This window comes from Bos taurus, chromosome 12, assembly GCF_002263795.3.
Source record: "Bos taurus isolate L1 Dominette 01449 registration number 42190680 breed Hereford chromosome 12, ARS-UCD2.0, whole genome shotgun sequence".
NCBI lineage: Eukaryota > Metazoa > Chordata > Mammalia > Artiodactyla > Bovidae > Bos > Bos taurus.
Genome location: NC_037339.1, coordinates 51,895,145 through 51,920,369, shown reverse-complemented (window position 1 = coordinate 51,920,369; position 25,225 = coordinate 51,895,145). Strand labels below are relative to the sequence as shown.

The 25,225-nt window shown below is 43.4% G+C and overlaps 1 long non-coding RNA gene across 1 annotated transcript; it reads left to right on the top strand.

Moving 5' to 3' along the window:
* Positions 1–1,450: 1,450 nt before the first annotated feature.
* On the top strand, positions 1,451–24,208 carry LOC132346780 (uncharacterized). The gene is made up of 3 exons (XR_009496732.1): positions 1,451–4,893; positions 20,550–20,735; positions 23,814–24,208. It is a non-coding gene; the product is annotated as an uncharacterized lncRNA (long non-coding RNA).
* Positions 24,209–25,225: the final 1,017 nt, after the last annotated feature.

Genomic DNA, 25,225 nt, shown 5'->3' with positions numbered 1-25,225 from the left:
GTATGTATGGCTGAGTCCCTTTGCTCTCAGCCTGAAACTGTCACAGCATTGTTAATTGCCACTACTCCAATATAAAATAAAAAGTTAAAAAAAGAGAAGTGTCTACTGGGTAGAGTGAGCCATGAAGGAGGGGATGTGTGATATGAACTGGAGGTGGGTAAGGTGAGACAAACTAGAGCAGGAAGCTCTGTTAGGATCCTACTTATTGCAGGCGACCTGAGGTGGGGTTGGGTGGGTGTAGAAGTGGGGCTGGAGAGGAGTAGAAGTGGAAGTACTAAAGAAAGCACCGATAAGAAAAAAAGATCATTGTCATTGAAAAAACTGCTGCCCCTTGGACAGCAAGGAGATCAAACCAGTCAGTCCTAAAGGAAAACCCTGAATAGTCACTGGAAGGATTGATGCTGAAGTATTTTGGCCTTCTGATGGGAAGAGCTGACTCATTGGAAAAGACCCTGATGCTGGGAAAGATTGAGGACAGGAGGAGGGGACAACAGAGGACAAGATGGTTGGATGGCCTCATCGACTCAATGGATATGAGTTTGAGCAAACTCTGGGAGAGAGTGAAGGACAGGGAAGCCTGGCGTGCTACAGTCCATGGGGTTGCAGAGTCAGACACAACTGAGTGACTGAACAACAACAATGTAGCATTTATTACATGCCAGACACTGTTCCAAGCCCTTTGTATATAACTCAACAGACTCACATCACAGGAGGTCTTACTAGCCCCTCTTTCCACCAGAGGGGACTGGGCAGTCATCAAGGTCGTAGTGCTAATAAGTGGTAGAGTCAGAACTTGGGCTTGGGCTGGCTCCAGACTGAAACTCTGAGACTTTGTGGCTGGCGCGCTCACTGTTTGGTTGTGGATGTGTGGGTGTTACAGAGAAGGGATGCTTGGAGTTCATCATCTTAGCAACTGGCATGCTCATCTTCATTTGACCTCAAGGGCAGAGACAGTAATATCATTACTGATGCTTACCCTAATATAAAAGACAGCATTCAATATTTATAGTCAGCCAAGGCCATTTATTTAAGCAGATGCAAAGAATAACATGAATGCTATTTAATCTGTTGCAATACCATTTACAGGAAATGGTGGATATTTCTGAATTTAATTGTCATGCCTCTTTCAGTGCCCCCAATCCCCTACAGCTCATAACTCACTCAACCTTTTTCCTTCTGAATTGTAATAAAATGTCTTTGCCATAGTGTGTCATCTTTACCTGCAATTAAAATGGAATAAGGATCTATGAGTCAAAAAGCACATTTTAATTCTTTTCCAGTCCTCACCTCCATGAGCTATGGAACAAAATAACAAAAATGACAAGAGATGGTTGAAATGTGAATCTGCGGGTTAATTTCTGTGTCCCATTTCCAAAGTAAGCCAGAAAGTATTCATATTAAAGAAGATTTTATTTCTAAAAAAAGTACATCTTCTTAAAAGATGGTAAGCCATTGATACACAATCGCTTATATGTCTCAAATTATTTTAACAGTAAAAAAGACTTCCAATTTATAAATTTCATGTGCTGTACTTTCAAAGCTTTATATATTTCCCCTGAAAGTACTCAGCAAACCATAGATGCAATAAAAAACAAATTTCCTAAATGCAAGACAGAATCAGTGCAATGCCTCTTGGTTTGGGATATATGATATATTGACTTGATGCATAACAGAAGCTATTTGTATTCTTTCTTTATGGTCACTTAAATCTAATACTTTAGAATCTAAGGGCAATTTTTGACTGATGTAGAATACCTGGAGGAACAGTTTTGGAGCATTTTGAAAGGTATTCACAGTCCTGGGCTTGAGTGTCTTGTGGAGGAAGTCCCCTCCTGGCTCGAGTGTCCCATAGTTCTAACACCTATTACCTCTGCCCTTGTTCTATGTTCACACCTCAACTGTGGTTGTTAACTGTTGGTGAGTGAGGCTTGGTGCTATCATACTGACTGTAATCTGTGGCTTGATCACAGGCTGCAGAGCCTTTTTGGAGAAGACCCCGACATGCAGTTGGCTGCCCCCAGGGGCCCGACTCTCTCCTCCGGCTTCCCCGCTTTGAGTCATGCTCAGCATGTTATCAGGGAAACCAGCAGTCCATGCATCGACGGGAAGGTTTTGTTGATTTCTTTCTCCAGCCTGTCAGCTTGGCTGCGAGCTCGGTGACTCAGACATGGTTGGTTCCCTGTTGTGCGAGCAGGTGATGCTTCTGTGTGCTAACAGGCACTCTTCCTGACCTGCTGCCTCCCACAGCCTCTGAGACTCTTCTGCCACCTCATCCAGTGTCCTGGGAGAGAGGAGACACTAACCATTATCTAGTATATTCAGAGAAAACCAGTCCGCAGAGACTGTCTCTCCCATGTCCACCGAGTCCCCTACTGAAACTCATTGGGAAATCTCTAGAGATAACTCTGGTAAAGCACTCTAGACGCTTATATAGAACAAAGCCTACAGGCCTTTTTACTGTCATCATCATCATCATCTTCACAATCTCCAATTAGAGATCAAACATTTATTAAAGACCTAATTCTAGATGATTTTTCTATGTGATACTGAATTGAAAATTAAACAGCTTAGATTCCTTCTATCTAGGATTACTTATGCATTTGTGCTCAGTAGCTCAGTGGTATCCGACTCTTTGTGACCCCATGACTATACGGTCCATGAACTTCTCCAGGCCAAAATACTGGAGTGGGTAGCCATTCCCTTCTCCAGGGGTTCTTCCCATCCCAGGGATCGAACCCAGGTCTCCTGTATTGCAGGCAAATTCTTTACCATGTGAGGCACCAGGGACACCGTTCACAGGACTTCCTAAGAAAAAATACTGGAGTGGGTTGCCGTTTCCTACTCCAGGGGATCTTCGTGACCCAGAGATTGAACGTGCATCTCCTGCATCGGCAGGTGGATTCTTTACCATTGAGCCACCTGGGGCATATAAGGGCAGGATTAAAATCTAAAGTAAACCCACTGGTATGGCCACTAATGTATAGATATTACTGAAAGATGAAACCCATCTGCTAGTAGCCAGCATGGGGAGCACACTTAGAAAGTAGGTCCTTGATTGGCATATCAGAAGAGCTTTAAAGTATCTCAGAGAATAGGAGGCAGTTCACCTGTCTCTGGTGAGCATTCAGGGGACAGTGGGAGGAGAGCTCACCTTTGCTGAGTCTCGGCAGTCCAGGAGAGTGTGGAGTTGATGGGTGTCCCGGGCTTCTATGTGCTAGGCTTTTTTGGGGCTGTTCTGGGTCTTCAGTGTTGCGCACGGGCTTTCTCTAGTTGCAAGAGCAGGGCCTACTCTCTGGTTGTGGTGCATGGGCTTCTCTTTGCTGTGGCTTCTCGTTGCAGAGTACAGGCTCTGGGTGTGCAGGCTTCAGTGCTTGCAGCACATGGGCTCAGTAGCTGTGGCACATGGGCTTATATGCCCCATTACATGTGGGGTCTTCCCAGACCAGGGACCGAATCCATGTCCCCTGCATTGGCAGGTGGACTCAAAACTGGTGGACCACCAGGGAAGTCCTATGTGCTCAGCAAAGAGTAAGATTGAGTGGATTAAGTGAGCTTTATCCAATTGCACCTGAGATGGTGGAAAGAGCCGCCGGGTTCCTGGCCCAGGCTTGGTTTTGAATCACAGCCCTGTTACCCATTAGCTTTAGGATCCAGGGCCAATCACGCAGCCAGGAATTCTCAGCCTCATTTATCTGTCAAGCGGGAATAGGAACGTGTACCCTGCCTAATATATCTGAGGTCTCTGGCGTGGGTCACAAAGAGTGATTACTGTTATCTCAGCACATCAGAAGGGACAAAACAACACCATCTGGAGGACCCACATGAAAAATACTGGAGACCTGGATTTCAGCATGAATGCGTGCTAAGTCGCTTCAGTCATGTTTGACTCTGTGACCTTCCAGGCTCCTCTGTCCATGGGATTCTCCAGGCAAGAATACTGGCGTGGGTTGCCATGCCCTCCTCCAGGGGAGCTTCCCGCTCCAGCGATCGAACCCCCGTCTCTTACATCTCCTGCATTGGCAGGCAGGTTCTTTACCACTAGTGCCACCTGGGAAGCCTTTCAGCATGAATACCTGTTTTCTAAAGATGGCGTGACCCCTGGCTTAAAATCTAGGTTTTGTGTTGCCTATCCGTCCATAATCTAAAGCAGAAGAAACCGTGTCTTTATTTTTAGACTCTCAAAGCCCCGTTTTAAAATGAGTTAACGGGACAGTTTCTGCAGGGAAATTCGCCTGCTTTCACACTGGCTTTTGAGCAGTGGCTGTGGAGGCGGGAGGGCAGGGGCCCTGTAGCTGTGGGTTAGCTGAGAGCCCTTCACGCTCCCTCTCTGCATTTGGTCTGCTGAGGCCGAACCACAGCTTCCCTTTTTCTGTTTCCACACATTTCCACTGTAGCTGCAGGCGGCCCAGCCCGCAAGCAAGAGGCCCTGGGATGCAGAGGTTCTTTCTCTGCGCCTGGGCACTCAGCTGAGTTCCGTTACTGCTGCCCCCGCATTCAGAGCTGGCACCAGGAGGCAGGGAACAGCCAACCAGATGCCTTGAGAGGGCTGTGGGCAGAACCGATGAAGATGCCACAATTTCTGCTGCAGAAAACCCTCAGCCGGCCATGCTCAAACTTTTCCACTCCAGGAACCCTCTTTAATTCCTTTCTCTTCTCTGTTCTTGCAGCAACAAGGAGACTGTGAGGAGGAGTGGATGGAGTCATCTGAATTCTAGTCCTGGCTCTGCCTTTGTGTCATCGTCAGTCCCCACCAACCCCCATGGATTTTTCATCAGTAAATGCTGAAAGTGGACATCGTGTGTGTTGAAATGCCTGGACCTTGAACTCTAAGGGCATTTAAGACCTCCTCTCTCCCCTTCGTGGGGCCCATGTTCCTAGTGCGCAGGACACCAGGTCTCCGCTTGTGTCTCAGCTCCCCTGACCTCCCAGATTCTGGCTGTTTGCCACCCACCTCCCGTGTGGAGCAGAGGGTGTTGAGAGCTTGTGCTCAGGCAGGAAGTGAGAGGAGTCAGAGCCTGTTGCAAACCCTCCATGGGGAGGATGGGGGTAGTGGAAAGTTTGCGCTCATTTCTGTTTGCCTGATGGAAACTGAGCCGGGTTTTCTGGGAGCCAGAAAGCATCCCATAAACACAATTTCAGGGGCAGGAGTCAGGGGGCTCCACTCCCTGAAAATTCCACTGCCCTGCTTCAGGATTTTCGCATGAAACTTTTCAACACTTGAGTGCTTAGCTAAAGCTTGGCACTGTTCCTCGGCCGCTGGCCTTCCTGTTGGACTGGCCAGGCTGCCAAAAGTGGCTCATTGTGCTTTGGGGCAGTGAGGTTTGGTAAGACCTCTGATCTCATTCTCGTACTTTCCTCCTTACCGTCCAAACTTGAGCGATAAATCTAGTGCCGGAGGTAGAGCTGAAGAAGCTGAAGTTAAATCTGGATCAACACATGGGAGATGGAGAAGGGATTAGAGAGATGTTGTAAGAAACATCTCATTAAAGTGGCAACTGCATTATCTGGATATTCCAGATGAAACCTCTAGAAAGGCTTGCTCCCTTGAACATTAATGCATCTAAAGACAGTGAGGAGGCTTCCCTGGAGGCGCTAGTGGTAAAGAACACTCCCCAGCCAGTGCACGAGATATGAGACATAGGTTTGATCCTTGGGTCGGGAAGATCCCTGGGAGGAAGGCATGGCAACCCACTCCAGTATTCTTGCCTGTAGACTCCCATGGACAGAGGAGTCTGGCGAGTTACAGTCCATAGGGTTGCAAAGAATTGGATACGACTGAAACAACTCAGCACTCAGGAACACAAAGACAGATGTATCTGTATTTGTGACCCATGGTATTCTGCCTGGTGTCCAGTGATATGCTTTGTGGAGCAAACGTGTAAAATATGACCTGTAAACAGCTTTTAAAAATGGTGGCTTAGAAATGACTGCCACCCATGGCCCTTAGCATGTGAGATGGCAGATGGAATCACATATCCGCCCCCTCTCCCTGAGTAAGGATGTGTGTAGAGATTTCTTTCTTCAGTGCATTTGTTAACTGAGACGTAGGAAGGATCATGGAACTTTATACCTTTGCTCATTACTGCTCAAGGCTAAATTCAGCCCCAATCGCTTCAGTTAGAGAAGTGAATTTAGACAGTTCCTTTAATGAGGCAGGAAGGGGAAATTCCATTTTCTGCCTGAGCTCAATGCAGTCTGCCCCAGGGCTGAGGGGTCCAGATGCAAATGAACAGCCCCAGACCCACTTGGATTCTAGTGGAGCTGCGTCAGCAGACCTGAGGCTCAACTAACTGGGAAACAGATGCCATGAAAAAAGAACAGAATCTGCTCTGAAAAAGCTGCCGCCACAGCTTGTGTGGCCACCATCTGCTGTCGTAATGTCCCCTCCATCATGGCTCCCTGCTTCTTCTGGTACCCTTCCCATGTGAGTGCAGCTTCCTAGTTTGGGAGACTGTCTTGAGAGTCCCTTGGACTGCAAGGTGCAACCCTAAAGGAAAACCCTAAAGGAAATCAACCCTGAATATTCATTGGAAGGACTGTGATGCTGAAGCTGAAGCTCCAATACTTTGGGCACTTGATGTGAAGAACTGACTCATCAGAAAAGACCCTGCCTGACACTGGGAAAGATTGAAGACAAGAGGAGAAGCGGGTGACGGAGGATGAGGTTGGTTGGATGGCATCATGGACTCAATGGACATGAATTTGAGCAAACTTTAGGAGATAGTGAAAAACAGAGGAGCCTGACGTGCTGCTGTCCATGAGGTCACAAAGATTTGGACTCAAATTAGCTACTGAACAACAACAGCAGCTATAAATAATGGCATTAACATCTGCACTTAAGCCTGGAGCAGAATCATCTGCTCTCAGGTTGGTCTCAGCAAGGGAGAAGTAAGAGGTTGTCTTCATCTGCCCTCCCCCTCCTTCTCTTTCTTCCCTCTTGTCAGTTCTCTCCTCCCAATCGCCTCCTTCTCTCCTGTTATCATTTGTGTTCTCTTGTCTTGCCAATTGCACCTAGTGGGCCAATGGGCAGCTCACCTGGAGCATCTGTCTCCTAATCCAGTGAAGTTTATGGTTTGAAAGAAAGCCCTGGGGAGAGGGCAGTGCTTGTTCCAGAAGAATGGACTTTTGAACTAATGGTTTAGCAGGTGCCCTGCTTACTAATTGCAGGGTCAATGAGATACTGTTGCACAAGGTTGCCCCCAGATGCCTGTCCTTCCGATCAGGTCATTTGCCACATCGGGGGTAGGGTTAGCCCTGACAATAATTTTAGTCCTTCCTTCAGAGTAGCAGGACCCAAGAATGGGAACTGTTGACATATAGCTGATCGCCCTGGGGACAGTTTCTTCAGACATTTATGGAGTTTTATTTGGCCTCTAATTTTAGCACAGGGTTCAGATGTGGTACTAACTATAGGGCGTTAGGTGTCTTAGCTCGGCTGGCTTTAACAGAATACCACAGACTGGGTAGTTTAAACAGTAGGCATTTATTTTTTATCATTCTGGAGATTGGAAGTTCAAGGTCAAGGTGCTGGCTGATTTGGTTCCTGTTCCCTGGTAGTTCAGTGGTAAGAATCCACCTGGCAATGCAGGAGACATGGATTTGATTCCTGGGTCAGGAAGATCCCCTGGAGTAGGAAATGGCAATCCATTCCAGTATTCTTGCCTAGGAAATCCCACATACAGAGGAGCCTGGCAGGCTACAGTCCATGGGGTTGGAAAAGAGTCAGATACAACTTAGCAGCTAAACAACCAACACGACAAGGAGTCACTGCCTGTTGTGCAGACAACTACCTACTTTTTGTGTTATGTCCACACATGGTAGGAGGGGAGGGTCAGGTCGAGGGGAGAGGATTTGGGGGAGGGGGAGTCTTTCCTTTTAAGGGCACTAATCCTATTATGAGGACCTCACCCTCATAACCTCATCTAAGCCTAATCATCTCCCCAAGGCCCCACCTCCAAAGATCATCACGTTGAGGGTTAGAGCTTTAACATATGTGTTTTGGGGGACACAAATGTTTAATCCATAACACTGGGCAAATCGTGTGACATCTCTGGGCCTTAGTTTCTTTATCTTCAAAATGCAGATGATGATAAGACCCACTCACAGGATGCTTTTGGGGACAGGATGAGATGGTATGTGAAAAATGCCTGGGACTTGGCAAAGAAGTCATCACTGGTAGCTCTTTTCTTTCTCTCATCTTAGCAGTGTTTCTCAGTAGTACACTACTGTAGTATCTTAGCATCATAAGAATTTAGAGCAGAAAAGAGCCCTGGAAAGGATCTCATCTAGCTCTCTCATTGTTTAGATAAGGAACTAGGATGAAAGTGTGAAAAAAACAAAGACTTCCCAGAGCTGTACTGGCTGCACCAGATCAAGGAGCCAGTATTCTGAATCCCAGTCTAGTGTTATTTCAGCAACCTGCCTGTGCCTCAGGTACCAGTTGTTATTTTAGTTACAAAATCTGCCATTTCAGACTTCCTTTTGTCAAGGAATTTGTGCTTATTAAGTCATCTTAATAAAAAGAATATTTGTCTCCTAGAAGAAAGTTGAATACCTCAGGATTTGCAGATGCGACCATCAAATGATTAGTATTTGCATCAAAAACAGGCCAAATATATTCTTCCCCAAGGAAAAGTAACACCAGTTCCTCTAAGCAGAGGTGACAACTTGAATGAAAACATCGCATGGTCCTTAAGATTGTGTAATAGCAATACTGTGTATGCCTGTGCTTAGTTGCTCAGTTGTGTCCAGCTCTTTGCAATGCCATGAATTGTAGCCTGCCAGACTCTGTCCATGGAGTTTTCTGGGCTGCGATACTGGAGTGGATTATCACTTCCTCTTCCTGGGGATCTTTCCGACCCAAAGATTGAACCCTCATCTCTTGCATCTCCTGCACAGGCAGATTCTTTACACTGCACCATCTGGGAAGCCATGCCAACTGAATGTAAAGTTCCAGAGAATAGCAAGGAGAGATAAGAAAGACTTCTTAAATTAACAATGCAGAGAAGTAGAGGAAAGCAATAGAATGGGAAAGACTAGCGATCTCTTCAAGAAAACTGGAGATATCAAGGGAATATTTCATGTAAGAATGGGCATGATAAAGGACAGAAATGGTAAGGACATAACAGAAGCAGAAGAGATTAAGAAGAGGAGGCAAAAATACATAGAAAAACTATATAAGAAAGGTCTTAATGACCTGGATAACCATGATGATGTGGTCACTCACCTGGAGCTGGACATTCTTGCATGGGAAGTCCTATGGCCTTAGGAAGCATTGCTACAATCAAAGCTAGTGGAGGTGACAGAATTTCAGCACAGTTATTTAAAATCTTAAAGATGATGCTGTTAAAGTGCTGCACTCAATATGTCAGCATATTTGGAAAACCCAGCAGTGGCCACAGGACTGGAAAAATCAGTTTTCATTCTAATCCCAAAGAAGGGCAATGCCAAAGAATGTTCAAAGTACCATGCAATTGTGCTCATTTCACATACTAGCAAAGTTTTGCTCAAAATTCTTCAAGCTAGCCTTCAGTAGTATGTGAACTGAGAACTTCCAGATGTACAATCTGGGTTTAGAAAAGGCAGAGGAACCAGTGGTCAAATTGCCCGCATTTGTTGGATCATAGAAAAAGCAAGGGAATTCCAGAAAAAGATATACTTCTGCTACATTGACAATGCTAAAGCCTTTGACTGTGTGGATCACAACAAACTGTGGAAAAGTCTTGAAGGTATAAGTGTACCAGACTACCTCACCTGTCTCCTGATAAACTTGTATACATGTCAAGAAGCAATAGTTAGCACCAGACAATGAACAATGGACTGGTTCAAAATTGGGAAAGGAGTACAACAAGGGTATATATTGTCACCCTATTTATGTAACTTATATGCAGAGTACATCATGCAAAACGCTGGGCTGGATGAATCACAAGCTGGAATCAAGATTGCCAGGACAAATATCAATAATCTCAGATATGCAGATGATACCACTCTAATGGCAAAAAGTGAAGAGGAAGTAAAGAGCCTCTAGATGAGGGTGAAAGAGGAGGGTGAAAAAACTGGTTTGAAACTCAACATTCAAAAAACTAAGATCATGGCATCCGGTCCCATCATTTCAAGGGGAAAAAAGTGGAAGAAGTGACAGATTTTATTTTCTTGGGCTCCAAAATCACTGTGGACTGTGACTGTAGCCATGAAATTAAAAGATGTTTGCTCCTTGGAAGAAAAGCTACAGCAGCATATTAAAAAGCGGGGACATCACTTTGCCAACAAAGGTCTGTATAGTCAAAGCTATGATTTTTCCAGTAGCCATGTATGGATGTGAGATTTGGACCATAATGAAGGCTGAATGCCAAAGAATTGATGCTTTCAAATTGTGGTGCTGGTGAAGACTCTTGAGAGTCCCTTGGACAGCAAGGATATCAAACCAGTCAATCCTAAAGGAAATCAATCCTAAATATTTATTGGAAGGACTGATGCTGAAGCTGAAGTTCTAGTACTTCGGCTACTTGACGCGAAGAGCTGACTCATTGTAAAAGACCCTGATGCTGGGAAAGATTGAAGGCAAAAGGAGAAGTGGGTGGCCAGGGAAGAGACAGTTGGATGGCATCACTGACTCAATGGACATGAATTTGAGCAAACGCTGGGAGATAGTGGAGGACAGACTTGGTGTGCTGCAGTCTATGGGGTTGCCAAGAGTCAGACGTGACTTAGGGACTGAACAATGACAACAACAATTGGCAATATTAACTTTAGAAATAAAACATTTCACATACAACCACCATGAGTCTTAAGAACCTTTTTTGACCTTATTAACATGATGAAGAATGAGAAAAGATATGACATCCAAGTGTGGGGGAGGGAGTAAAGGACAAGTGAGTGTTGGATGCAGGGAATCAAGAGAGGTCTATGTTGGTACTGATCTTTCAGACTCTATGCTGGGAAGGCAGAAGGCACCCATCTTCCCCAACTTAATGCATTGATTTCTAGAGACATGTGTGTTCCTGTTGTGGTGATGAATGGCCGGAAATCCTATAATCTGAATTCTCGTACTAGCTTCAAGGCTAAAAGTAAATTACTTTCAGTCTGTATTCCATGTGGTATTCAAAATCAGAGAGGCTGGGCTGGCTAGAGGAGACATTCATGAGGATCTTGAATGCTACATGGCTCAGTGTAAATGCAGATGCTGGCTTTTTTGTTTATCCTTCAATATCCCATGAGTTTAAATCCCCAAGAGATGAATTCACTTACGTGTGCTAAGGAAGGAGCAGGATCCTATGATCCTTGTCCCCAGTGTCCTCTGCCTGCCTTTTATCTGTAGAAAAACTGTAGCCAAAGAGTAAGTTTAATCAAAGAAGTGAGAACATGAAGAAACAAAGGAAAACAGTCAAAGGAGACCAAGTAATAATAGTTTACTCATTAAGCATAGTCAAGGACCTTTAGTTCCTTCTCATGGGGTATAGATAATATTCTGAGCCATATCCTGTGAGCTGTCTTATAGATACTGAAATCCCCACCAGGTGGGAGAAGTTAACTACTTGATGATGAGACTGTAGCTATGACATAAACTGCTACAATTGTGAGAACTGACCTCAAGAAATGGAAACAAACCAACCCTGGAGCTGAAGATTAACTGTACTTAAAACAATGAAGATGATGCTGGTCAGACCACCAATGACCAATTTCAAGATGACTGTCAGAGCTGACTGTGCTGTTTCTGCATGCAGCCCCCTCCCTCAGCCTATAAAAGCTCTTGCCCACTAATTGTCAGTGGGGAGGTAAGGGACTTGCCTTTGGACAGGAATATTCCCCTTTCCCCCAACTGCCAGCATATAAACTAAAGCAAACTTTCCTTTCCATTAACCTTGCCTCTTCACTGACTTTTGAGTGGCAAGCAGCCAGACCCCACTTTCCGTTACTCTAAGAACACTTAGAACATGAAGTATCAGAACCTATGAAGGGGAGGATTTGGCCTTGCTCAAGGAGAAAGCCCCCAAGGGAATGTAACTTTGAGGGGTCGTTTGGCCCTAAGCCTGGCAGCCCTCCTGGTGACATTTCTAACCTCCTTTCAATGTAACCAGGGCAATTATTTATATGCATGGGGTCGCACAGAGTCGGACACGAGACTGAAGCGACTTAGCAGCAGCAGCAGCAGGGTAACTGAGCTACATTTCCTCCAGCTGGTCAGAGCTTAGCTTCACCCTACTCTTCTCATTTCAACTCTTTGCCTTTCTCCTCCCAATTCCTGTTTTTCGTTTCAGCAGCCGGCTGTGGGTCTACTCATTGTTGAAACAACTTGAGAAAGTGAAATGGACTTATCACCTGCTAGTCTGACTTGTGTGTGATACAATCTTATCTTGGACAAAATGAAATGCATTCTTAACCTGTTTTCTAAGAAATGAGTCATTTCTGGGTGTGTTTCCAAGAAAAGTTGATTTAATAACAAAGGTGTTTGTCTTTATGTACTATGTAATATATTTGTCTTAATAGTAGCATTTTACTTTACGGTCCTGTATCAGGCAGGGGAAGAATGTGATAAGCAATCTCCTACCAGATGAGGGGAAAGAATCTAGACCATGAGAGTACTGATAACAAAGATGACAGAAGATGGCTTTTGTGATAAAACAATAACAGCAATAATAGGGTCCCTGTATATATGTATATTGGGCTTCTCTGGTGGCTCAGTGGTAAACAATCTGCCTGCCAATGCAGGAGATGCAGGCTTGATCTCTGGGTTGGGAAGATCCCCTGGAGTAGGAAATGGCAACCCACTGCAGTATTCTTGCCTGAAGAATCCCATGGACAGAGAAACCTGGTGGGCTACAGTCCATGGTGTCCCAAATGAGTCAGACATGACTTAGTGACTAAACAACAGCAACCATATGTGTATCACTTCCCATCCATTATGGTGTTTGACCTTCAGGACAACTTTGTGAGGCAGCTGAGAAGGCTACGTTGTTTGTCTTAAGTGGGAACTGGAGAATGCTTCCTTTTGAATGAATTTTCTGTTTGTGGTGGGGAGTGATGCCACATACCTGGTATAGGAGATTTTGGAAATTCAAGCTGCTATTGATTTGGAATCCAGATTCTCCCACAAATTTATCTGCTATATAACAGTCAGTGTCTCCCACTAGCCTTATGACCAGAATGACATCATTGGCCTACCAGGAAGAAGTTAGTTTATTAATGATTGTTGTTGAGTTCCTATTATGTGCAGGTCACCCTTCCAAATTCTAGGGAAAGATGTATAGACATGATTCTTGCTTTGGAGGTCACAGTTCGTGAAAAAATATTAACTAAAGGGGGGCTTCTTTTCATTGACGTAATCATCACTGTTCTGCATGTGGGGTTATAAAGATAAATTAGACATAATCCATAACTTCTAGGAACTCTTGCTTGATGTTGAAGATAGAAGCATGAATAAGATACTGTCCTATACTTAAAGGGTACAATCAAGTAAATGCTAACAAATATAAATAATAATGATAGCTTCTAGTGACTGATGATCTACTGTGTACCAGATGCCGTGCTAAATGCTTTGATTCTTCTCCTTAAACGTTAGGCTTTGTGACATTGTCCTAATATTTAATTAGAACTAGTGATCCCAATTACAGAGAAGTGTTTAGGGTCATAGAAATAAAGTGAGCTGATATTGATCACTTGGGCAGAATACTTTGGAAAAGGATCAAACTCAGTGTGACTCTAAAGCTGGCCTATTTCCTCTGTACAATAATGTAAAATCCTGTTGTTGAGTAAAGTTTTATCACCAATAAGGAACAGGTTCTCTTATACCATCTTTATTGTTTCAGAAGCTCTAGTGATAGATGGAATAAGAAAGCACATGGCCTCTATGGTGGGCACCTCAGAAAGAAGATTGACTAAGATCTACCGCTGTAACAAACAAATTTGAGTAAAGAATGTAGAATCACTCAAAGACAATAGAAGTTTACTTCTCACTTGTGTGACACCCGAAATGGTTTGATTGAAGGCTCCTAGTGGTGATTCAGGGACCCAGGCTCCTTCCATCTTGTGGCTCTGCAATCCACCCCACGTGGCTTTCCAGGTGTTTATGTTTGTTACATCAGACTAGTGGATGGGGAAAGAGTGAAGATTACTGTGCTTGGAGTTTCACAGGCCAGACTTCCCACTGCGGCTCAGCCCTCATAATCCACTAATTAGAATTCAGTCTTGTGGCTGTAACTATGAGGGAGCTGGGAGGGGAGTTCCAGATGTGTGCCCAGGTGAGAAGAGGGAAATGACTATTGATCTTTGCCACAAAATGATCTCACTGCACCTCAGTACCAAAAAGCATCACTAACTCGGCAGTACAAGGCTGTCCTGTGGAAGACAGCATGCTACCTTGGTTATAGCCTCAGCATAGTGGCCTGGAAGTTCTGGCTGGAGGATTTTGTAGGGAAAAGTAGGGAGGAGATTTCCAAAGGTGAGAGAAGGAAAGGTGAGGACAGGTGAGATCTGGCACCCTTCACATTTCCAGAGTCCTCCTCTCATCTCTAAACTCATGAGGCTCTTGCTGGCATTTAGCTGATATCTCTGCGCTTAAAACAGCTTCTCAGCGGAGTGTGGGAGTGTCTTCCTGAGTAGCTTTGCTATGGACTGTGCGGAGCTGTGGAAGACCACCTGGATCTCGTGTGGAAGACAGAAAGATGGGACCTCGACTCTCATTTTACGGCCTAATGTTTACGTGGCCTTTCAGGATCAGACTCACAGGACTCGGCAGTCAGCAGGTTAGGGTAGCAGAAGGATGAGGAAGCTGATCTTTGGAGCAAAACCAGAGCATGTTATTTTTCCTTTTCCCCAGATCTCTATTCTTTCCCTCATTTCTCTTCACTGAGCATGAACTTTCTCTGAGAGAATATTTGTGCAGATCTCCTACTTCAAGGATTCCCCTCCATGATCCAAGTTATGGAAAATGTCAGCTAGGGACATGCTGAGCAGAAGCTTCATGGGGAGAAGAGTTATAAGACCAGCCCCCTGGCACAGCTACGAATGGGTGACATTATTTGGGTCTCTTTTGCCTTTCTTTTCGTTATGTGTCCCAGATAGGTCCCTTTCTCTCTTTCTTGGCTGGAAAACTATCTGATGATAGCTGTTACATGGGGGTGGGTTTTGTATTGTGTCTGGCAGCTCTTCACACATCTTCAGAGCAAATCCCCAGTGACAGGATTTCTGGCTCCTCAGCAACTTGCTGGGAGTTACAGCCTGGGCAACGCCTTCTAAGTACCCTCCAGTAGCTATAGATGGATTCTGAAGATTCATATTCTTGAGATCAGTTTTTCTTTTTCCAGTGACACTGGGTGATTTTATCTGAGCCCTGGGTGGGGTTGCTTTACCTACGTGTGAATGCATGCTAAGTCACTTCAATGGTGTCTGACTCTTTGCAACCCCATGGACTGTAGCCTCCCAGGCTCCTCTGTCTATGGGATTCTCCAGGCCAGAAAAGTGGAGTGGGTGCCATTTCTTCCTCCAGGGGATCTTCCTGAGCCAGGGATCGAACCCTCGTCTCTTACATCTGCTGCACTGGCAGGTGGTCCTTTACCCCAGTGCCACCTGGGAAGCCCATCTTTTCCCTGTATACATGAAACAAATCACTGAGTAAATTTGTAAAAGTTCTCAGCTACCCCAAATCATTTTCTTTATGGGTCTGAAAGTCTCATCTTTAGACAATGTACTGAGTTAAGCACCTGGTAAATTATGATTATTCAGTGGCAGAGGTGCTAGAGTTGGAGCCTTTGATCTACACTCAACACTGAGAACAGAGGTTCTTAACATTCTTGCGTTCTAGACTGACAGCACAGTGCAGGAGGTTGAGGGTCTCCCAACAACACGACAAGCATCGATTGCAGTGCAGTTGCTATTACTACTTAGTGACACTTCATGGGGTCCAGGAATGTCTGCCCCTTTATCACACTGCTCACTGATTTGCTCCAGTGGTGTCTGTTTGGGTGGACTTACTGCTTGCCCAGAACTCCTTCTCATGTATTCACACAAGGCAAAACTTCTTGTGTGTTCTAGTGCAGTGGTCTCCAACATTTTTGGCACCAGGGAAGACAATTTTTCCATGGACTGGGAGGAAGGAGATGGTTTTGGGATGATTCAAGCTAATTGCATTTATTGTGTGCTTTATTTCTATTATTATTACATCATCACCTTCACCTCAGATCATCAGCATGAGATACTGAAGGTTGGGGACCCCTGCTCTAGTGAACCAACAGTCTTTATCCAGATAATATTCCTCCCTCTTTTTCACAGCAAATTGTCTTCTCCTCTATAAGATTTAAATTAAAATACGAAGGCATATCCATGCAAGGCCCACAGTGACTGAGAACCAGTTCAGTAAAGGGTGGAATAGGGACTTCCTTGGTTGTCCAGTGGTTAAGACTCTGTGCTGCCCCGGCAGGGGCACATGGGTTCGATCCCTGGTCAGAGGACTAAATCCTGCATGCCACAGCTAAGACCCTGTACAGCAAAATTAAAAAAAAAAAGAATTGAATATACAAAGAGGAGCACAGAATAGCTAAGCAGTAGTACAAGGCTACTTTGTGTCAGAATTATAGAGGGTATTGTGGGTTGATTGCATCTCCCAAAAAGATATGTTGACGTCTTAACCCCTGGTACCCATGAATGTGACCTTATTTGGGAACAGAGCCTTTGACAAGGAAATCAAATAAAGATGAGGTCATCCTGGGTTCTGGTGGGGCCCTAATTCAATGACGAGTATCCTAATAAGAGGAAGCAGCTTTGTACACAGGGACACAGAGACACGTGAGGAGAGTGCCATGTGACAACGGAGGGCCAGATTGGAGTGGTAGAGCTGTAAACCAAAAAACACCGAGAACCACCAGCCTGCACAAGAAACCAGGAGAGAGGCAGGACAGAGGTTCTCCTTGGAACCTCCAGAAAGAGCCAACTGTGATATCAGACTTCTAGATTCCAGAGCTGTGAAAGAAAAATATTCTGTTTGAAGCTACTCAGTTTGTTATGCTTTGTTATGACAGTCCTGCAGGAAACTAACACTTTGGGTAGTGTTGAAATGTCTTCCCCTGCTGCTACAGGTGTGCCTGGTGTTCATGGAAACCCTGGAAATGTCTGCTGGTGGGAAAGTGCTTTTGCTATAATATTGCTCCCTCTTGGAGCTAAGACAACTCTCTCTCCCTTCCCTCCTTCCTTCTCCATTTCTCCTACCATCTTAAAGGTCAGTCATTGGTAAAAGCATCACAGTGATACATGTACTTTCTTTAAAAATATGTGCTGACAGGGATCTATGGTTTTCTCTTGCCTTTTCAATTGCTGAAATTTTTAGTGAGGCCCTTTCTTGCCAATACTGCAGGGCTTCAATCAAATGGTATTTGAAGTCTTTCAAAGACCTACAAGATTGAAAAAGATTCCAGCCTTCTAGAATGAGGATAATCGGTTTCATACACCCTCCTCATTCCTATAAATATCCCCCTTCGCTTGCTGGCTAGAACTGTGACAGAGGAGGGGACCAGTGCTCGGAGGAGATGAGAGGGCTTGGTAGCTCAGAGAGCATGGAACACAGGAATTGGCATTTTGTAGATTACATCAATTTCCTGATTATCCCAGAAAAGTCTGTTGAATCCAAGGTGCCTGTTAAAACTAACCCAGCAGTCCCACTGTTGCCTTTGATATTTAGAATGGAGGACTCCTCTTAATGGAGGAGTCCAATTAAGAATGTGGTAACTTTAATCAAATAAGGATTAAGGGCAAGCAAAGACAAAAATAGTACCTAAACTGATTTCTGGAAGATAATTAAATCAGACTTACAGCACAGGGAGAGAAGGGATATTGTAAGTTTATAAAAGAAAAGACTTTAAATTCTGCAACATTAAGTTAATGCTCTGGATCAACAAAGCGAAGAAATCCCCTCTTTGCTGAGTGATGTAGGGGAATCAGGATAGTAAGTCACTATTAAAAAAGATTGCAAGGGTGAACAATGAAATTTCCTGAGCCATTGAGTATAATATGCTACATATACATTGAATAGTTGGATGAAATGTTTTTTAAACTGGTTGCATAAAATACAAAATTTTTCAACACAGGGAGGTAACTCACTTCGTTGCTGTTGGAATAAGTGTTAGTTACTCAGTCGTGTCCGAATGTTTTGCGGCTCCATGGGTTATGGCTCCTCTGTCTATGGAATTCTCCAGTCAAGAATACTGAAGTGGGTTGCAATATACACTGAAAACCCCTGTTAACGAAATTTCAGAATATATCACTAGATACTTGTTTGTGTGTGTCATGCCTGGAAAAGATGTTTTCTTAGCACTTGTCATTTCCCCTGGAGAGAGTTCATGGCAGCCTTCCTGCCTGCAAATTCAACTTCCCTGAATCCTCTTTACTCATTGATCAACAAGATGCATCTATCCATATATACTCATTGCCCCAAATTAAATAATATATTTAATTGTGTTCTGATTTAGAGTTTGTTTCATCAGTAACTGAATGGTTAGAATTCTTGGATTGTAGTCAACAGAAACTGACTTTGGGCAATTTTAGAAGGGAATCTCTTGGAAATTGACCATGAGCTCAGTAAATTAGTTGGAAAGCTAAGAACAGGGGTTGGTAATAGTCACTACTTAAGGCTGCTCTGAAGGGCTGAGAATGTTTCCAGACAAGGCACAATCATGTCAGGGAACCATAGCTGGAAAGAATGATTTCAAGTTTCCTTCATCCCAGAATCTCTAACATAACATGCAAATCCTGGAAGACACTAGCTGATTCCCTGGGCTTCTGACTCTTGAAAGTGTGAGGAATGCTGGTTTATTTGACATTCCTAGTGAGAGGCAGGCATGGGATTCACTGTTCCCTCAGTTAGTAAAGAATCTGTCTGCAATGCAAGAGACCTGGGTTTGATCCCCGGGTTGGGAAGGTCCCCTGGAGAAGGAAATGGCAACCCACTCCAGTATTCTTGCCTGGAGAATCCCATGGACAGAGGAGTCTGGCAGGCTTGCAAGAGTTAGACACGACTTAGAGACTAATCCACCACCAAAACAATACCACTGGAAAGAAGTCATTCTCCAAAAGAAAATTTGTGTTTTATAGAAAGGATAAGTTGATGCTGAGCTGCCAAAAATATTAAGCACACATGCACACAACTATCTACCAAAATAACTTCTATTTATGTATCTGATTATTTTACTCATATGCATTTGTGTATATGCTGTGCATAGATTTTTGCCACTTTGTAATGGTACTTTGCAATGATAGTGCTTAATTAATACTTCACAATCAAAGTTTTACAAATTTGATGTAGATTTTTGAAGGCTATGAAACACTCCTTTGATGGCTGTCTTTTGGAAATAATATTCCCTAATCTGAAAGAGGAGATCCAACCAGTCCATCCTAAAGGAGATTAGTCCTGGGTGTTCATTGGAAGGACTGATGCTGAAACTGAAACTCCAATACTTTGGCCATCTCATGCGAAGAGCTGACTCATTGGAAAAGATCCTGATGCTGGGAGGGATTGGGGGCAGGAGCAGAAGGGGACGACAGAGGAAGAGATGGCTGGATGGCATCACCGACTCGATGGACGTGAGTTTGGGTAAACTTTGGGAGTTGGTGATGGACAGGGAGGCCTGGCGTGCTGCCATTCCCAAAGAATCGGACACGACTGAGTGACTGAACTGAATTTGAATGACTTCTTATTTAGAGTCTAGCAGAGAAGGAATGAGGGTAATATATTGACTCAAAAGTACAACTGCTGGTTTATGGGGTACTTCAATAGTGACTTGGAGATGAACAGATCATTAATTGGCTAATTGTTGAAAATAAGTGAAAGTGAAAGTCACCTCTGACTCTTTGTGAACCCATGGAGTACACAGTCTGGAATTCTCCAGGCCAGAATACTGGAATGGGTAGCCTTTCTCCTCTCCAAGGGATCTTCCCAACCCAGGGGTCGAACCCAGTTTTCCCACATTGCAGACGGATTCTTTACAAGCTGAGCCACGAGGGAATTGTTGAAAAGGTGAATGGAAACACATAGAGAGGGGTTGAGATTACTGAAACACCAGCCCTTTTAACATATTCATGAAAAAGATTGAAAGTGTGCAGGGATCTGGCCTATGAGACAAAGTAGATGGTTGGAAAGGAAGAGGTAAATGAATATGTAATCATCTAGTCTAGGTCATTTTTTTAAAAAGATTTTTTAAAAATTTATTTATTTTTAATTGAGGAATAATTGTTTTACAATTATTACAATTATTGTGCTGGTTTCTGCTAAACATCAACATGAATCAGCCATAGCTATATAAACACTTTTTTTGATGTGGATCATGTTTAGTCTATTAAATTTGTTACAATATTGCTTTTGTTTTATGTTTTGGGTTTTTGGCTTTGAGGCCTGTGGGATCTTAGCTCCCTGACCAAGGATCAAACCTGTACCCTCTGCGCTGGGAAGTGGAGTCCTAACCACTGGACCTACAGGGAAGTCCCAGGTTATTTTTAAGACTTGTGAAGCTAAACTAAAAATTATCAGATTTTACACTTGACAAGTATATCTTTTGTCTTGTTTCTAGAAAAAGGAGACCGTTGTTATTTGGCTATATTTATGCTAAAGCTGAAACTCCAGTACTTTGGCCACCTCATGCGAAGAGTTGACTCATTGGAAAAGACTCTGATGCTGGGAGGGATTGGGGGCAGGAGGAGAAGGGGACGACAGAGGATGAGATGGCTGGATGGCATCACCAACTTGATGGACGTGGGTGAGTTTGAGTGAACTCCGGGAGTTGGTGATGGACAGGGAGGCCTGGCGTGCTGCAATTCATGGGGTTGCAAAGAGTCGGACATGACTGAGTGACTGAACTGAACTGATGGGTAAACATCATTATCAAATTCAATATAGATACTGAATTTTTATTTAATTAAAAAAGTAGGGTTATCACATTAAATTCTTAGACAAACACAATTAAGAGGTCTGTTTTTTGAAACAGTGGTTGCTATGAAAGGATATTCTAACATTTTGAAAACATTGGCATCTGTGATTAAAACAAACTGAATCAAACTTGTTATATTTTGAATCTTGAGTTTTTGTCAGTGCTTTAAGACCTATAGTCATTGATACATACTGTCTGCAAATGAAATGTTTTCAGTAGAAGAGGGTGGGCATTCACTATTAGTAAAAGTTTCTAATAGAGTTACATGTTATTTATTTGGGTATACAAAAAGAAATGTGCTTTTCTCTATGTAATTTCCTTTAAAATCCAGTAAAGTTGTGGCTTTATTTTTTCACAATTCTGCCACAATGGTGTTCAGTTGAGATTAGTCTCTATTGTTTTCCTTGGCTCTCCAGTGGTGGGCTTACTTTATTTCCTATAAGGCTGACGGTATGTAAGAAAGGCAGGGTGGGGAATTCCCTGGTGGTCCAGTGGTTGGGACTCTGTGCTTCTACTGCAGGGGGCGTGGGTCCCATTCCTGGTCAGGAAAGTAGGATCCCACTTGCTGTGTGGCACAGCCAATAAATAAATGAGCAAAAAAGAACCATTTATTTGAAAAAAAAATCATCAAAAAGAAAGAAATGACAAGATGATCTATCCTGGAGACCAGCTTTTGCTTTACTGATAGGCGGCTATATGAGCTAAGCCTAAAACAGGAAGTGGATGGTAATATATTTGGTGGTCTCCAAGGTGAAAAGTCAACAGGCTCCATATCACTATAATTTCCTTAATGAAGGAATCTTCAGTCATGGCATTCACATATTTTGTGTAGTCTTAAAAGCAGCAATGCATATATAGAAATGTGAAAATCTCAAGCAAAATCTTAAGCTAGTGTTCTTAACATGAAATCAGTAGTTCCCTAGGACCTGCAGGGAGAAGATCATAAGAGAGAGCTTGAACATAAGACAGAAAGAGAAGGTGGGATGCTATCCTTTGGGAGGGGTGGGCTGAACTTTTTTCTCTGAGGTTCTTATATCATCCCACTCCCACTGTGCTCCCTCCCATTCCTCCCAAATCCCCTGAAACCTTCATCCATGGGGGTGGCTGCTATACCTGAACTTAAAGGCTTTTCTTCTATTATTCTCACAAAGTCTCCCTAGAGTAGGCTAATATTATCACCATTTTACAGATGAAGGAACATATGTCACTAGCCCACAATTATAAAGAAAATGGCAAAGCAGAGATTAGAAAATTGTTCTGTGCTTAGTTACCGAAAAAAGATTCACGATATTCGTGTGATTAATCCCAGAGTTAGTGGTGTGAAAGTTTAGAAATATCTGGAAAATTGCATCCTCCCCAGGATTTTTTTGTTTTTTTCCCCTAAAATCGTTTCAGTGAGAAACTTACCAGTGATCTCAGAAAATGAGAAAAAAAAAAAATGTCCTTCTTCCCACACTGGGACACTAAAAAATAGGTTTTCCTACCTTGATCCAGGAGACATAAAAGACACAGGTTTGATTCCTGGGTTGGGAAGATCCCCTGGAGGAGGGCATGGCAACCTGCTCTGGTATTCTTGCCTGGAGAATTCCTTGGACAGTGGAGCCTGGAGGGCTATAGTCCAATAGGGTCTCAAAGAGTCGGACACAATGGAGATGACTTAGCACACGCACACACCTTAATCCAGAGACAGTGAAAAGGTGGGTACACCTGTCTTGAGATCCAGTATTTTGTAAGGTCCTATACACCTATTGGAAATACGTATCTAGAGTCAGGGTTCTGTAGCAAGGAACAGAAGGAGGCATGGCCACTAGCAGATGTTAAGACACCATGATCAGAGTATATGGTGGCTTCCTGTCACTGAAGCTGAGAATGGGTTGGCTGCTGAGTAGTGCTCTGGGGATGCATCCTCAGGATACATGTTTGCAGCCTTCTTATGATCCTTCTTCCCCTCTGCCTTTTGCTTGTGTCACTTGTGAAAATCTAAGGCAAGTCAAAGCAGAAGTTAATTTTGTTATATTAGGTCTCAGGGAAGATGCGCTCCAATAAACGCTGAAGACTGCTATGGTGAATTCTTACCATAGTATCCTGAATCAATGATGGGTTGATTTCGGATTTTAACTCCATGAATGCATGCTAAATTGCTTCAGTCATGTTTAACACTTTGTGACCCCATGGACAGTAGCCCGCCAGCCTCCTCCATCCATGGGATTCTCCAGACAAGAATACTGAAGTGGGTTTGCCATTTCCTTCTCCAGGGGATCTTCCCAACCCAGAGATTGAACCTGCATCTCTTATGTCTGCCTGCTTTAGGCAGGCAGGTTCTTTACCATTAGTGCCACGTGGGAAGTCCATTTTAATTCCATCTGGCACTTAATGTGAGTTTCATCAAGTCATAATTCTCCAAGCTTCAGTGACCTAATCTGTAAATTGGAGCCCATCTTCCTGGGTCTTGATAGGCTGTTTTGAATGATAACTGAGTTACGGTGCATAAAGGTGCTATACACAGTAGCTAATCTATACTGAATACTTCGGTCTGACCTACAATTGTAACCCAGGTCTTTGGGACGAGGTCTGAATTCCACCTTTTGGAGTTACATGTTAGAGTTATCTCTCTAAATAGCAATGTAGAGCATGTGCAGACAGAGCATCTCGTGTTTGAAACTCAGATCTGTGGTTCTCATAGCTGCTCATTACCTCAATCTCTCCCAGTGTTTGTGATTGTCACAGAGCCACTGAAAAATGGTATCTCACATTCTCTGTTTGTAAAGACATCACTTACCCACCTAAGGCTTAATAAATTGAAAATTTTGCTGCTTAGAAAATAATCAGGTGTGCAGAAACACAAGTTGTACCATCATTTTCTGAAGGTTAATTGGCTTTTTCTCTTTTTGTTTTTTTCCTCCACAGAATTACCATCTAACACAAGGCCACTTTTCAAGATGAAGGAGGGATTGAACTGTCACACCAGTGTAATCAATTAAATGACGGAGGAAGGAGGCATTTGCTACCTGACCTTAATCTCCTGGGCAAGAATGACTGAATGGGGAAGGCTGAATACAGTAAGACTCAAAGATGGAGAAAATCAGCAGATTATCGTTTAAGGAGGCACAAAGCAGTATGAGTGTTGACTCATGACAAAATGAACATCCTCAGGATAAATGCTTATTAGTATGTGTACTGGTTCACTTATTTGTTCAATTCTGAGTGACTGCAAAATGAACATAAACACCTTTAGCCAAAGCAATATGATAGAAAATGAAGCAGCTATGCTTTTCAGAATTTCTAGATTTTATGTCACTTAATTTGCTCAACCAAAGTGACAAGGAGAAAGATGATGCAAAATTTATGCAAAAAAGCTATAGGATGTTCTATGAAGAAGACAGAGGAAATATGACTAAGAAGGGAATATGATAGCTTACTTCCTGTTTAAAGGCTCGTCATTGGGAGAAGACTTAGACATATTTTGGTGAGAATGGCAGAGTGGAGGGTCGTAAGGACTTTGACTTAGTGTGAAGAATGGCTTTCCAATATTTGTCATTGGAACAGCCATGCTCAGTTTCCCGTTGCTGGGCTGATGGATAACCACAGGTATAGAGGGGTTCTTGCATTAAACAAGATGACCTCAGTCATCCCTTAATATGCCTTTTCTGCAGCTTTAAATCACAATGGAGAGGTCTACAATATTTCTGAAACTTCTTCAGGAGCAGAACTGAATGAACTTTGGAGCTGCTTGGGCTCTGATAGAATTAGTCCTTCTTAGCAGCCGGTATGTATGTTGTTGGACTGGGAATGTTTGCTAGTCTGTTTCAGTTATGGACAGCTGGTGTTAGCCAAGGGATTTATTGGATTAGTCATCCCTAGTAACCATTACATGAGGTGTTTCTCCCTGGATTATTAGGTGATATCTATTATGTTCACATTTTCCATTTCATATTTATTTTTCTTTTCCAGTGCAAGCACAACCTAATGCCAGTGTTGTGGTTGGGATTCTGCTTCCCAAAATAAGCTACTTTTTTTTTTTTTTCTCTAGAATCCATTTGGCTGTTTCTATTTGTGGAGTCAATTGTGAGACATCCATTTATCATAGCTGTGGAAAACTAGCAGAAGGTCCAGAGGAAAGCCATGGAAACAATGAAGAACCAGGAAAATGGATTTCAGCCATGTATCCAGGAGAGGTAAGGTTGAGAATAATGTTTATACTTGTTTGCAAGCCTCCATTCCTAGCACAGATGCTCAAATACATACGTGTTGATTAACTTATGTATAACTGTGGTCTTCTAGTTTATGAAGGCTACATAGAGGATGTTTTCTATTGAGAC